A 14,884-nucleotide genomic window follows, 5' to 3' on the forward strand; every position below is an offset into this window, starting at 1 on the left:
CCTTTATTGCATTTTCACAAATAGATTAAAGGTTTCAAAAATCTGACACTGTGTTTGTAAGACTCGTTAGACTCTCTGGGATAATTTAGTCCTGAATTGACAAGTCTAGGTATTGTGGTTTTGGATCTGGACCTGGTCCAATGTGATCTACATCTGAAAAATAGTACAAATCTCCCTTTATTGCAGTTTTGCAAATAGAATAAAGCTTTACAAATTCTGAAACTGTGTTTTTAAGACTCTTTAGACTCTCTGGGATGATTAAGTCCTGAATTTACAAGTCTAGGTATTGTGGTTTTGGATCTGGACCTGGTCTAGTGTGGTCTACATATGTGAAAAAGAGTAAAATCTCCCTTTATTGCATTTTCACAAATAGATTAAAGGTTTCAAAAATCTGACACTGTGTTTGTAAGACTCGTTAGACTCTCTGGGATAATTTAGTCCTGAATTGACAAGTCTAGGTATTGTGGTTTTGGATCTGGACCTGGTCCAATGTGGTCTACATGTGAAAAAAAAGAGTAAAATCTCCCTTTATTGCATTTTCACAAATAGAATAAATCTTTAAAAATTCTGAAAATGTGTTTTTAAGACTCTTTAGACTCTCTGGGATGATTACGTCCTGAATCGACAAGTCTAGGTATTGTGGTTTTGGATCTGGACCTGGTCTAGTGTGGTCTACATATGTGAAAAACAGTAAAATCTCCCTTTCTTGCATTTTCACAAATAGATTAAAGGTTTCAAAAGTCTGAAACTGTGTTTCTAAGACTCTTTAGACTCTCTGGGATAATTTAGTCCACATCTGAAAAGTCTAGGTATTGTGGTTTTGGATCTGGACCTGGTCCAATGTGGTCTGAATGTGAAAAAAAGAGTAAAATCTCCCTTTATTGCATTTTCACAAATAGAATAAAGCTTTAAAAATTCTGAAAATGTGTTTGTAAGACTCTTTAGACTCTCTGGGATGATTAAGTCCTGAATTGACAAGTCTAGGTATTGTGGTTTTGGATCTGGACCTGGTCTAGTGTGGTCTACATATGTGGAAAAGAGTAAAATCTCCCTTTCTTGCATTTTCACAAATAAATTAAAGGTTTCAAAAATCTGAAACTGTGTTTCTAAGACTCTTTAGACTCTCTGGGATAATTTAGTCCTGAATTGACAAGTCTAGGTATTGTGGTTTTGGATCTGGACCTGGTCCAATGTGGTCTACATGTGAAAAAAAGAGTAAAATCTCCCTTTATACCATTTTTACAAATAGAATAAAGCTTTAAAAATTCTGAAACTGTGTTTTTAAGACTCTTTAGACTCTCTGGGATGATTAAGTCCTGAATTTACAAGTTTAGGTATTGTGGTTTTGGATCTGGACCTGGTCTAGTGTGGTCTACATATGTGAAAAAGAGTAAAATCTCCCTTTCTTGCATTTTCACAAATAGATTAAAGGTTTCAAAAATCTGAAACTGTGTTTCTAAGACTCTTTAGACTCTCTGGGATAATTTAGTCCTGAATTGACAAGTCTAGGTATTGTGGTTTTGGATCTGGACCTGGTCCAATGTGATCTACATCTGAAAAAAAGTACAAATCTCCATTTATTGCAGTTTTGCAAATAGAATAAAGCTTTACAAATTCTGAAACTGTGTTTTTAAGACTCTTTAGACTCTCTGGGATAATTTAGTCCACATCTGACAAGTCTAGGTATTGTGGTTTTGGATCTGGACCTGGTCCAATGTGGTCTACATGTGAAAAAAAGAGTAAAATCTCCCTTTATTGCATTTTCACAAATAGATTAAAGGTTTCAAAAATCTGACACTGTGTTTGTAAGACTCGTTAGACTCTCTGGGATAATTTAGTCCTGAATTGACAAGTCTAGGTATTGTGGTTTTGGATCTGGACCTGGTCCAATGTGGTCTACATGTGAAAAAAAAAAAGAGTAAAATCTCCCTTTATTGCATTTTCACAAATAGAATAAAGCTTTAAAAATTCTGAAAATGTGTTTTTAAGACTCTTTAGACTCTCTGGGATGATTAAGTCCTGAATCGACAAGTCTATGTATTGTGGTTTTGGATCTGGACCTGGTCCAATGTGGTCTATATGTGAAAAAAAAGAGTAAAATCTCCCTTTATTGCATTTTCACAAATAGAATAAAGCTTTAAAAATTCTGAAAATGTGTTTGTAAGACTCTTTACACTCTCTGGGATAATTTAGTCCTGAATTGACAAGTCTAGGTATTGTGGTTTTGGATCTGGACCTGGTCTAGTGTGATCTACATATGTGAAAAAGAGTAAAATCTCCCTTTCTTGCATTTTCACAAATAGATTAAAGGTTTCAAAATTCTGAAACTGTGTTTCTAAGACTCTTTAGACTCTCTGGGATAATTTAGTCCACATCTGACAAGTCTAGGTATTGTGGTTTTGGATCTGGACCTGGTCCAATGTGGTCTACATGTGAAAAAAAGAGTAAAATCTCCCTTTATTGCATTTTCACAAATATAATAAAGCTTTAAAAATTCTGAAACTGTGTTTTTAAGACTCTTTAGACTCTCTGGGATGATTAAGTCCTGAATTTACAAGTCTAGGTATTGTGGTTTTGGATCTGGACCTGGTCTAGTGTGGTCTACATATGTGAAAAAGAGTAAAATCTCCCTTTATTGCATTTTCACAAATAGATTAAAGGTTTCAAAAATCTGACACTGTGTTTGTAAGACTCGTTAGACTCTCTGGGATAATTTAGTCCTGAATTGACAAGTCTAGGTATTGTGGTTTTGGATCTGGACCTGGTCCAATGTGGTCTACATGTGAAAAAAAAAAGAGTAAAATCTCCCTTTATTGCATTTTCACAAATAGAATAAAGCTTTAAAAATTCTGAAAATGTGTTTTTAAGACTCTTTAGACTCTCTGGGATGATTAAGTCCTGAATCGACAAGTCTAGGTATTGTGGTTTTGGATCTGGACCTGGTCTAGTGTGGTCTACATATGTGAAAAAGAGTAAAATCTCCCTTTCTTGCATTTTCACAAACAGATTAAAGGTTTCAAAAGTCTGAAACTGTGTTTCTAAGACTCTTTAGACTCTCTGGGATAATTTAGTCCACATCTGACAAGTCTAGGTATTGTGGTTTTGGATCTGGACCTGGTCTAATGTGATCTACATGTGAAAAAAAAAGTACAAATCTCCCTTTATTACTTAGAGACATGACTTGACATGTCAATAAGGTCATACAGTAATGCATATGTTGAATTTCTTTTGTCCCTCTAAAGAATGCAACGTCTTCCACCCTCTGGGGGAAGAGGAAAGCTCCACAATAATGATCAAGAGCTTGCCATTGTAGACATGGTTGTTGCAAATAATGCAATAAAACTGAGTGAAATTCAAGCTCGAATTGTGGAGGACCATGAGATATTTAACAATATCGAAAGCATCAGCCTCACAACCATTACGCCGACATTGTCTAAACACAGAGGGCGGATGAAGCAGCTCTACACTGTTCCCTTTGAGAGGAACAGTGAGAGAGTCAAGGAACTACGACGACAATATGTCCAGGTATAGTGTACATTCAACTCAATGTCCAGTTCTATAAGCTTTGCACTGCAAGTAGATAACCTACACAGTAATAGGTTACAGTACAGTATGATATACAATAATGACATGATCTACATAAACTTTGTTTCAGAGAGTTATGGAATTGGAGGCCAACCGGGCCCTTCATGAATTCATTTACATAGATGAGGCAGAATTCAATCTGTCCAAAAGGCGTTGACGGGGACGAAATATAATTGGAAAGAGGGCCACAGTTGATGTGCCAGGACAGAGAGGGGCAAACATTACCATGTGTGCAGCAATGGCAAATGCAGGATTACCCCTTCACAAATGTCAGGTTGGACCCTATAATACCGAGCACCTCCTCGCCTTTCTCAATGATCTCCACCAGGGCCTGGTACCAGAGCAGGATCAGGAGGGTGAAAACATGAGGACCTTTGTCATTTCCTGGGACAATGTTGCTTTCCACCATTCACAAGCAATAACAACATGGTTTGAAGAACACCCAAGACTGCTAAGTCTCCTTCCATCCTATTCACCTTTCCTCAACCCCATAGAGGAGTTCTTTTCTGCATGGAGGTGGAAGGTTTATGACCATCAGCCACATGACCAGATGTCCCTCCTTGAAGCCATGGATGCTGGATGCAGGGATATCACAGTTCATGATTGCCAAGGGTGGATCCGACATGCCAAGCGGTTTTATCCCAGGTGCATCGCCTTGGATGATATCAGATGTGATGTTGATGAAAACATGTGGCCTAACCCTGAAGATCGCAGGGATTAGATAGTCATTTTGTGCTTTTTTGTTCCCCCTTTTGATCTGGGCTTTTTGCTTCTTTTTTTTTACAGAATGCTCTTGTGTTTCATGGATATTTTGTTCACTGTAAGCATTACTGTAAAACTTTTTCTGTTCTATTACTGTATACTGTTTCTACTGTACTTCCTTTAGTGAACAGTAAGGGGAAAAAAACTGATTTGCTTTTTACTGAAATGTGTTTGAATGTGAACATTATTGTACATGTGGACATACAGTTCCCAACCAAGACATTTAGTGTAAAAGGTGGATTGCAAGTTTTGCATGCAAATACCTGAAACATAAGTCTATGCAGTTTTTATAATGTCAACAATAGCCAGTATTTTGAAACCTGGTGTACTTTGATTGACTGCATGTACCTTGTGAAGTGAAAAGAAGTGTTATTCTTTGACAGAATAATTTCATTTTGAGTCAGATTTCCAGTGTTTTGGTAAAGTCAGTGTGTGCAGAGAAACACGTGTTGTGTCTTGAAATGGAGAGTTAGTATATATTTAACAAAATATGTTTTTGAGAAGAAAATTATCCATTTGGCCAATTGTGTTTTGTAGGTGTCAGTCTGTGTTAAGAGTTTAGAAAAAGTATCTGAAGTATGGGTAAGCGCTTGTTAGCAATTGAAAAAAACTGTAAGTTAGTGGAAGAGACAGTGAAAGACAGTTACTTAGCTTAGTGGAAGATGGAGACTGAGGAGCAACAGGACAGAAGAATACGAAAGGGAGGCCACTATTGTATTGCTCCTGGATGTAAAAACGATTTTTACAGGGTCAAAGCCGATGGGCGCTGATTCTAGGGTTTGCAGTGAACATTTTCTGGAGGAGGATTACATTGAGGAGAAGACCTTTGAGTTTGGTAAACTAGTTGTTCGCCGGACCAACAGACTAAAGCCTGAAGTTGCTCCTTCTGTCTTCAATTTCACTGCCTATAATGTGTGCTCAACTGACCGCCCAACATACTCCAACAACAGCAAGACAGAGGTATCAGTCCGCCGGCACTCAAACGCGCTAGCCAGGCAGGGAAGAGACAGGTAGGGCATTCAGCGACCCACAGAAGTCAGTATCAAAGATGCCCACACCAAAATCAAACAAACAATATTCACCAACATCTATTAAACGTATGATCATCATGAGCATCTCTCAGTCCAAACAGCAGCTCTCATAAACACCTGTTAAGTTACCCCTCCCAACCCAAAAGCCCAACCCTAGCCTAAATATTTCCATAGCAGCATATGATTTATCTGATGTATCAATATAACAGCCAAAATGACTCCGAAATTCAAAATAAAAAACATTAAAAACACCTGAAAGCATTCACCTAAAACTCACGTCCTAATTTGATTCACTAGCCAGTGAAGGTCAACACAGTTGATGGAAACCTCGAATGACTCCAACTTTCATCCCAAACATCCCTACTGTTACACATTTTACCCTCATGTTAATAAAACACCAAATAAAAGTAATTTTACTGATTTAACCAACAATTACAGCACATAACTGGTATGGACATTGAACCAAAAAAGTATTATTATTACATGGTTAGTGTAAGAATAAAACAACAAGAAACAGTGTTTCAGTATAAGATTCTTTTATATGCTTTAAACCAATAGTCAGGATGTGAGTACAAAGTATTCCATGATAAGGCTGTCAATATCAGTTGGGTACCTAAAAACAGTAAATGTGTTTACAGGTTAGGCAGACATGCATGCGTCTGGTGGCCAGTAGCAATTTCCCAGAAGCTGACATCTGTAAGGAGATAGAGCAGGAGATAGGCAGTGTCCACATCCTCTCCACAGTCAGTGTCAGCACCCAGACCGATCCACCTGAACAGGAAACAGAAGAGGGAGGATATAAGCAGTACATTTGCACAGGCACTTTGACAGATGACATACTTAACTACATAATAAAAATGACCATTCATATGGTTGTGGCTGTGGCAAATGTTTGGTGAGGCCACCGGCAGTCTCCAAAAGTGGATTTGTGCTTAGGATCAATACAGAATGCATTGATGGCCATGATTTTATGTGGCATTCTCAGCCTTTAGTTAGAGGAACTATGGAATGTAATGTTTCTGTACCTGCTGCTGTATTTGTCACTGGAAATGAGTGCAGTCCATTCATGGAGGTGTGCAACACCATTGGTCTGGAAACCATCTCAAAAAGACAGTGGTTCAACATACAGAAGGCCTATGTCATCCCAGAGGTCAACGATACCTGGACAGTACACGATGAGGCTGTACTGAGTGCCTTAGGTGATGAGCGGCTCATTGTGTCAGGAGTCAAAAAACGACTGCTGCAGTGCCACAACGAAGAGTTGTTTGAATGGATCAGAATGATCACAAACCACCTCTGGTTTTGTGTCACAACATGTGAGGGAAGTGTGACTAAGTTGAAAGAGAAGTGGATCTCAATCCTGCATCACATTACCAATGTGCACCATTGGGTATCTGGTGAGACAATGACCAGGTGTGAGCACCGTACCTACACCCCTGAGGAAGAGAGTCAGCGTCCATGGCTCCTCCCTAGCTCTGCTGCCTTTCAGCAACTGCAGAAGATAGTGCTCGACAAGCAGCTCCTGAAGAAATTGGAGAATACCACACTGGGAATTCACACAGGACAGGTAGAGAGTCTTCACTCCCTGTACACGAAGTACGCCACAAAGAGGAAGACATTTCTGAGGGAGAGTCTGGAGGCACGTCTGCGGGTTGCTGCTATAGATCACAACAGTAATGTGGACCGGAAGACAGCTAAAACAAAAGAAGGTGAGGAGCAACATAAACACCAGTACACCAAGTCTGCTCAACAGTATGTGGTGACCCCACTGAAGGTGGACAAGGATTATACCTTCAGGAAGAACATAGTGGCAGGAGTGATCAATAGGTGCAAGTCGACAGCCATCCGGGCAACATTGCAGGAGCTGAAAACGGAGACTGTTATCACGCTGGCCCAGCACAAAGGTGTGGACAAACCAGAGAAAGCGGTGTCTGTTGCCAAGCATCTGAGCAGATTCGCATCCTCACAGTCCCGTAACAGAGTAACAAACCCTGACTGAGGAAGAGCAGAAAGAACAACATAAAGTTTATTAATATGTTAAAGTGACTAACACTATCCTTGTCAAAATTGTTTTTTTCCTTGATTGTTAATTTCCTTAATTGTTCCATGATTACACTGTACATTAGAAGAAGCTCTTGTCATTTAATCACTAGGCCTATAAAATAATTATTTGATGTTGATTGTTTAAACATACAAGGCTTTACATCCATGGTCACAGTATACTGAGCCAGTACCTCAGCCACCTAGCTTGACTTACCTGCATTGCTGTTAAATATTCACATTCCTTCTCAAAACTACTAAATAGAATTTAAATGCCCATTAAACCACTTGATGAAATATTACAATAAATCCTCTTTAATGGCAAACATTGAATGCAACTTAAAATTCATCATATGCATATTCAAAACCATGATATTCCAGGGATGGAAAAACAGCCCTGATGGAGCCAACAACACAGGCTAGAATCGGAATCCATTTTTTGAGTAGTTTAGCATAACCACATGTATTCATACATTTACTCCCCAGAACTGTTAGCTATTCATGCAGTTCCACATGATTTAGTTCATAAAATAGTTGTTTAGATCTGGTTGTGTAACAAGCTTCCAGAATAAAGTGACAGCCAGTTACCAGGGGAGGTCTGCTGATTGTTGTTTTGACCACAGGGCCACAGAATTCTGTTGAATACAGTTTGTCTGTATGGGTTTTGCACTGCAAACATTGGTGATGTAATCTAGCACATTACATTATGTATTATTTGTATCTGCTATCAATTACAAGAGGGTGAATAATTTCTGTCAGATCAGAGAATATGGCTGCGTTAGTGATGATCTCAGTCAAAGGTTATTGACAATAAACCTGGCTGAATGTAGGAATATCCGGACATCAAACTGTCTACACCACGGTGTTTTGACCGCAAACAACTAACGTTAGGTACAGTCATTATTAGCTAACAGCTGTAAGCATGAACTAACTCATGCTAACTTAGTGTTTAGCTAACTTAGAGAAGTTTATTAGTACCAGACAAAAAGACGACGTCTAACGTTATATGTAAACAAACTGCACATGGAAACATTGTTCGCGATATCTGCCATCATATTCCTGTCTCTTGTCAACACCATGTAAGTTAGAATGTATTTTCTGTAACGTTACTGCATACGGTTAACCTTATCGGACCATTCGGCAGCGGTTAAAGCTAGCTTGACTTACCAGCTATTGATGGGACGCTCCAGTGTCTCCGCTCTGACATCCTTCAGGGAAAGCATTGCCACTTCCAACACGTCTACCTCCCGGCACAGCATGGCAAATGTGCGCGCCATAGTGATGCAGGATTGACCACGCAATACATGGTCAAGATCAGCCTCTTGACAGCAGATGGACTCCGACACGGTGGGCATCGCAGTACAACAGACACCAGGTAGCGTTGCCAACCCGCTCTTTGCCCCAAATCACCACCGGCTATTCGACATATCGACGTACCACTGCTCGGTTCCCACGCCGTAATGGCTCAAATGCATACGCAATGGGACACACGGACTCAACAGGTCTTTCAAGTTCGTCTTCCTCCATTTAAAATCAAGTGCGTATTCAGTACTGTCCAGGAACGCTTCACTCTCTTCACTCACCAACAGAACCAACCAACCCCGTTACGTAGGCTGTGACGTCACTCCAAAATGGCGACTTGCTAGGTAGATAGCTAGCTAGAAATTACGAAAATAATTTTGTCATATCTGTGGTTTTAACAAGTTTTTAAAATAAAATTTTAGGCAGTGATTTTTTTTTATATATCGTCACCTTCCTAAAATAATTGCCTAAGTCATTTTTTCAGGATTTTCAGAAAACACAAAAAATAAAAACGGCCTAAGTCACATGCTTGACATAGGCAATTTTACTAAAGGTGTATAATCACATGACCTGTTCAACTGAGGATTTAGGCAATTTTACCAGAGGTGGCCTGCACCATGAGGAGATGATTTAGGCAACAAAATCATTTTTGTTAAAAAATGACTTAGGCAATTATTTTAGGAAGGGGACGATATGTAGCTACTACCAGTGCGAAAACATGGACGTTTCATTTCCCCTTTAAATTTCCCCTTAACTGCCGAATCGGAAGCTGCGAATCGGATGCCAACTTCAGCGTCGTGTGTTTCAGGAAGTTTTTACACAACAATGTAGATGGCACAGCACAGTCAGTTTCACAAGAGTTAATAAGAGAGTTAAACACTTTAAAAAGAACCTGAGACTAGCAACCATGTGAGATAAAAAAAAAAATAAAGATTAAAATTAAAAGATTAAAAGATTTAACTGCTCCCTGGTATTTATGCAATATGTCCTGTAAAATTTGAAATGGCACATGGAGTCTTTCCCTTTTCCACTTTCTCTCAGCTTTCTGCAGGCACGTCTGAGAGAGCAGGTATTGTCATTCAGCCAAGGTTCTGTAAGCTCTTTAGTGCGTTTCTCCCTCAGTAGGGCAACAGAGTCCAGTATCTCAGTACAAGTAGAGTCAAAAGGGTTGGTGAGTTCCTCCACATAAAGATTACAATAGAGTCTATAAAGGCAGCAGAAAACTGTGAGGCAGTTAGAGTGTTAATTAGCCTTTCGCCAAGCCCCGCCCCCCTTAGTTACTGTTGCTACGTCCGACAAACAAATGGTCAAACACGACCAGCGCGACAGATTGCCATGACGGGAGGAGGTATACCCGTGCGTGTCAGTGACCTTTTTTGGAGCAATACCTCCGCGATATCCTCCAGATCGAGGCAAAAGGGGCTCCAGTACGCAGTGGAGTGATGTATTCAAATGTTTTACTTTGTTGTAAACTGACGAAAAATAAAGTTGGGGAGCTCAAAGAGCCAACACAACAGCAGCTAATGTAGCTAGCATTAGCTAACATGTTAACTAATGTTGGCTAAAGCTAAAGGGCTCGTTAAACTTAGCTTAGAGAGTAGGTTAACTTTGGTCCAATTTGTGTTCTTGCCTCTAGTTAGTAGATCTAGACAACACGGTAACTAGTTAGCGGTTAGCCTTACCTTTGAGCAGACGTATTTATGCTTCGTAATGTTCAACACATTTGTCCACACAGTTTTATCCATTGTAGGCACCGCTCACGTTGGCCCTCATTTATGAAACGTTTTCTCTTGAACGTTAACGATTTATTTGTACCATTGACCGAGTTATTTCGGCTTGTTTTTCCAGCCCCTCTGCTGTCAGGAGACAGGGTCAGGGTGGTGGTCCAGCACGGTGGGGGGGGGCGGAGGACACAAGCTCTCCCTCAGCTGTTGCCTCGTTCTGACTCATGAAAAAAAACACGAGTAAAATAAAATACACTGCATAAACTCAGCTACTGTGTGTTTATTTAAATATAAGTACACCTACATGTAGGCCTAAGAGATTGCAATATAAGCCTGTATATTACTATTAGGACTATAGAATACATGTGTCAAGGATGTAGGCTATAAACTTCAGCTGGAGTCAGATTTATTACGGCAACACTGTTGACCGCATGATCTCTTTTCATTCCGCATTCTTTCTACAGCCTTTAATACCAGTTTTCAGGCTGCCAAATAGTAAACACGTTAGTGCAAATGAATCCTCCAGACAATCTCTCGGGGTATCTAGTGTCCGATTTACAAACGCCGTGGGCGCACCGCTTCACCATCTTGCTTGTTTGTCGGACCTGCTCACATAGTAACGGTTGCTATGATGTGTGATTGGACAATGGCCGTTTTGGGGGAGGGGCCGGCGAGAGGTCAATTGCACGCACACAGCGTGCGGGAGCAACATTTGAAGTGTCCGAGCAGGGGACAACCATAGTAAATAAAACAGGCAGGTGATCTGAAATACATGTGTCGCATATCTCACTAATGGCAACATCTAAGCCATATGACAGCACGAGGTCCAAAGTACGTCCTTTTTCATGTGTCAGGCCAGTGACAGACTGCGTGAGATTAAAAGAGTCAATAAGATTAAGAAAATCCTTAGACATAGGTCTGGATTCGCTACACACATATATTAAAATCGGCAACGATTAAAAAGCAATGATATTTTAATGCAATCCCAGCCACAAAGTCTGCAATGTCCTGAATAAAATCCTTGTTTAACATTGGAAGACAATACACCACCGCACATAACACAGTCACTGGAAGATTTGTCTCTAACAGCTGCAGCTCAAATGTGGAGCAGCTGTCAAACTGAATCTCCCGACACTGAAAAGCACACTTAAACACAGCGGCTAGTCCTCCACCTCTACCTGTGGTCCGACGGGAGCTAAGGAAGCCACATCGGGGAGGAAGACGTTCGGAGAAAGGCATGAGCTCGCTATCATGAAGCCATGTTTCTGTTGAGAACATGACCCTCCCCAACAATTTATTGATGCCTTCTGTATTAAGGGCAGCATGGTGGCCCAATGATTAGCAGTGTGGCCTCACAGCAAGAAGGTTCTGGCTTCAAATCCAGGCTGTTCCGGTCCTTTCTGTGTGGAGTTTGAATGTTCTCCCCATGTTTGCGTGGGTTTCCTCCGGTGCTCCGGTTTCCCCCACCATCAAAAACATGTACTCTCCAGTCAGTGCCCTTGAGCAAGGCACTGACTCAGATCTGGAGTTGGTCCCTGGGTGCTGTGTTTGGCTGCCCACTGCTCCCTTGAGGGATGGGTTAAATGCAGAGAATGAATTTTGCTATGTGTATGTGACAATAAAGTACCTTTACCTTTTTATTTGCGCTTGGCAAAGATGTACAGATGCCCATTGTTTTTTTACAGCCATGACCTACATGACTAAACCTCTGCATTCTCATCTTACACATCACACTCCACCAAGATGGAGGCCATTTCAGTAGATTTACTCACTAACATTGTTGTGGAAACACAACAAGCATGGAAACTAATTACACACTTCTTGCATTACTGCATTACTTCAAATACTAAGTTACTCCTCTAGTAAACTAGTATTCACATGAAATAAAAAAAATAAAACATCTAGACCATTCAACAAAGAACATTGGGTAATACAAAGAAATTCAACTTGGACAATTGGTTGCTATGGACTCGTTACTAGGCTTCCTTAGTCACTGTATATTTTAGCATATAGATAAAGCTGCCGAAGCTTAACATTATCCAAAACTCCATTTCTTAGACGATCATCACTTTGGGAGCTTGCATGCTACCACTCCTTCCTTCTCAAATGCTTTGAAAAGGCTGTTGTTTGCACAATTTCACAAATAATCACCAGGGGTATCATTTATAGATGTAGCGTATGCACAAAACAGGGCTGAAAATGTGCCGCCAAACTAGCAAAAGTGGATTTGGACATGCCCTAAACGCACCTGTGCCAGACGCTTTACGCCATGCGCTTAGATCGTTAAAATACGGCCCAGAAGGTTTCTTCCTGCTGTGTAGAAGAAGGCCTATTTCAAAATGTTAAATGTGTGGTTTTGATTTAATCTATCTGGGAGAGACTAAATAAAAACACAAGGGTCTGCTTTGACCTAATCTATACAGAGACAGAGTGATAATTAGTAGGGATTTTTGCAGTTCCTAGCACATAACGTTCCTAAAACCCTTTATTTCTCATGTTCCGAATGGACCAATTTGGGGATTTTTAAGTTCCTCTGGCTGCAGTTCCTGTAACTCTTTCAGCTCCTACTTCAGAGCAGGATCTTTTCCCTTTTCCGCATAGTGCTTCTTAGATGGCTGTGTTTTAAATAACAAAAGGTCAGTTCCTATGGCCACTTGGCCAGTGTGAATGCAAATGGAAAACCGGTTTTGGGGGAGAGTAGTTAGTAGAACTATTTAAGGCCGTTTTATGCTTCTGCCTTCCCAGCTGAATTCCCCAAGACCTAACCCAACCCTGCACACTAGCCACATCATGAGGGAGATATGCTGCTGCACTCCTTATTTTGCTGTACAAAGAAAAATAAAGCACCCACCTTAGTGGGTTTTCACTGCAATCTGATTCTGGTCCATTCTTGTCCCGCCATAGACTCTATAGTCGCTACTCGCTCCGAAGATAATCACCTTCACTCTCTCACTTCTCCCTCTCTCTATCACCCACTCCCACACACACACACGCTGGCTCGACACTTACACCAGCGCACAAATATAAACACCAGGCCACTTACATAGACTATGGCGAAAGCTCTGCGTGGAGCCTCCACAGAACCATAAAACAGCCTTTAGAAGTGGACTGTTCCTATAACTACGTTCTTGTAACTACTTGGACGGAAAGAGGCTTAATCTATACAGAGAGTGAGAATAACAACACAAGGGTTAAAATAAAGTCCAGCATTTGGACTCAGAGCTCCTTCAATAAAAGACGGAGCCACAAAATGAGCAAATACGAGACCGGACTCACTTTTTGTCGTATGTTTAATGGTTCAAATTCCTTTTTGCAAATTTGCAATTAATGTGTTGATTATAATCAAAGACTTTAGTGGTAGAAGGGAAAGTTCAACTCTTGTTTATTCTGTGAGACAATTGGTCTTATTTTCCATTTTTAAATGGTTTTAAAAAGTTCTCACGAGCTCTAACTCTAAGCTAAATTCCTCAGGCATTTCAGAATAAGTGTCCTCTGATTGTTTAAATGTCTCCTGACTGAGTTGCTGTACATGTAGAAACACATCTCTCCACATATAAACCGAGTTTTTCTCCACCATCAGTTCCGTTTCAGCTGTTTTGTGCATATTTCTAATAGTTTCTGTCAGTTCTAAAAGTGTAATCATCTGCTCTGCAGAATGTGAACTCACCGGTGACGATGACGATTTTCCCGTGTAACTTTGCAGCACTTTTACATCGTGGCAGCTTGAGAAAAGTCATGTGGAGAAGAAAATAACCTCCGACTAGCAGAGCAGCAAACAGCAGCAGCTCCAGTATCATCCTGCCTGCAGACACACAAACATTCAGACACTTAGTGAAGGAAACGTGTGGTGTGTGTGTGTGTGTGGTGTGTGTGTCTGTGGACTCTAGCTTATGCAACAGTTTATCAGCAGTTCCAAACACACAAACGTTCAGACACTTAGTGAAGGTGTGAACATCAGGAAACTGCCGCGACCTAACGCGACACACACAGAACATGGAAGGTTTGTTGTTTTTGATTCCCAGCATGTGGTTGTTTGCCAGAAGACAATGTTCTGTTTCAAAAGAAGCGAGAGGCAGCAAAAAAAACACAGCTAGCTAAACTGTTTAAAAACAGCGAGTTTGTTCAAGACCCCCCCCCCCATCTGTCACTTGCAATGGTGATGCAGTGATCAGTGACGATTCTCTCCGACCAATCAGTAGTCTGCAGGTTTTCATGTCACCTTTTGGTGTCGCCTTAGCTCGCTTAGAACCTCAACGGAGGTGATACTAAACAAAGTACCTGTTAGCAGGTACCAGGGACTTTTTATCAGAATGGAAAACCAAAAAAGGCAATTAAGAGACGAGGAGAGTCGAGCAGGTACCATGTAATGGAAAAAGGACATTATATTCAACTATATTCAGCATCACCCCACCACGACGAGAGGTTGTCCAGTAAGTTGAA

General features: G+C 40.6%; 1 long non-coding RNA gene across 3 annotated transcripts in view; it reads right to left on the reverse strand.

The window, feature by feature from the left end:
* LOC120549320 overlaps positions 1–14,884 on the reverse strand; it is an 81,509-nt gene that overhangs the window by 32,855 nt on the left and 33,770 nt on the right. For all 3 annotated transcript variants that reach the window (XR_005637371.1, XR_005637372.1, XR_005637373.1), the window contains exon 4: positions 14,112–14,246. This is a non-coding gene — a long non-coding RNA (uncharacterized LOC120549320). The remainder of the gene's footprint in view (positions 1–14,111; positions 14,247–14,884) is intronic.

The sequence above is a fragment of the Perca fluviatilis genome, chromosome 20 (assembly GCF_010015445.1).
Source record: "Perca fluviatilis chromosome 20, GENO_Pfluv_1.0, whole genome shotgun sequence".
In the NCBI taxonomy this organism is placed as follows: Eukaryota; Metazoa; Chordata; class Actinopteri; order Perciformes; family Percidae; genus Perca; species Perca fluviatilis.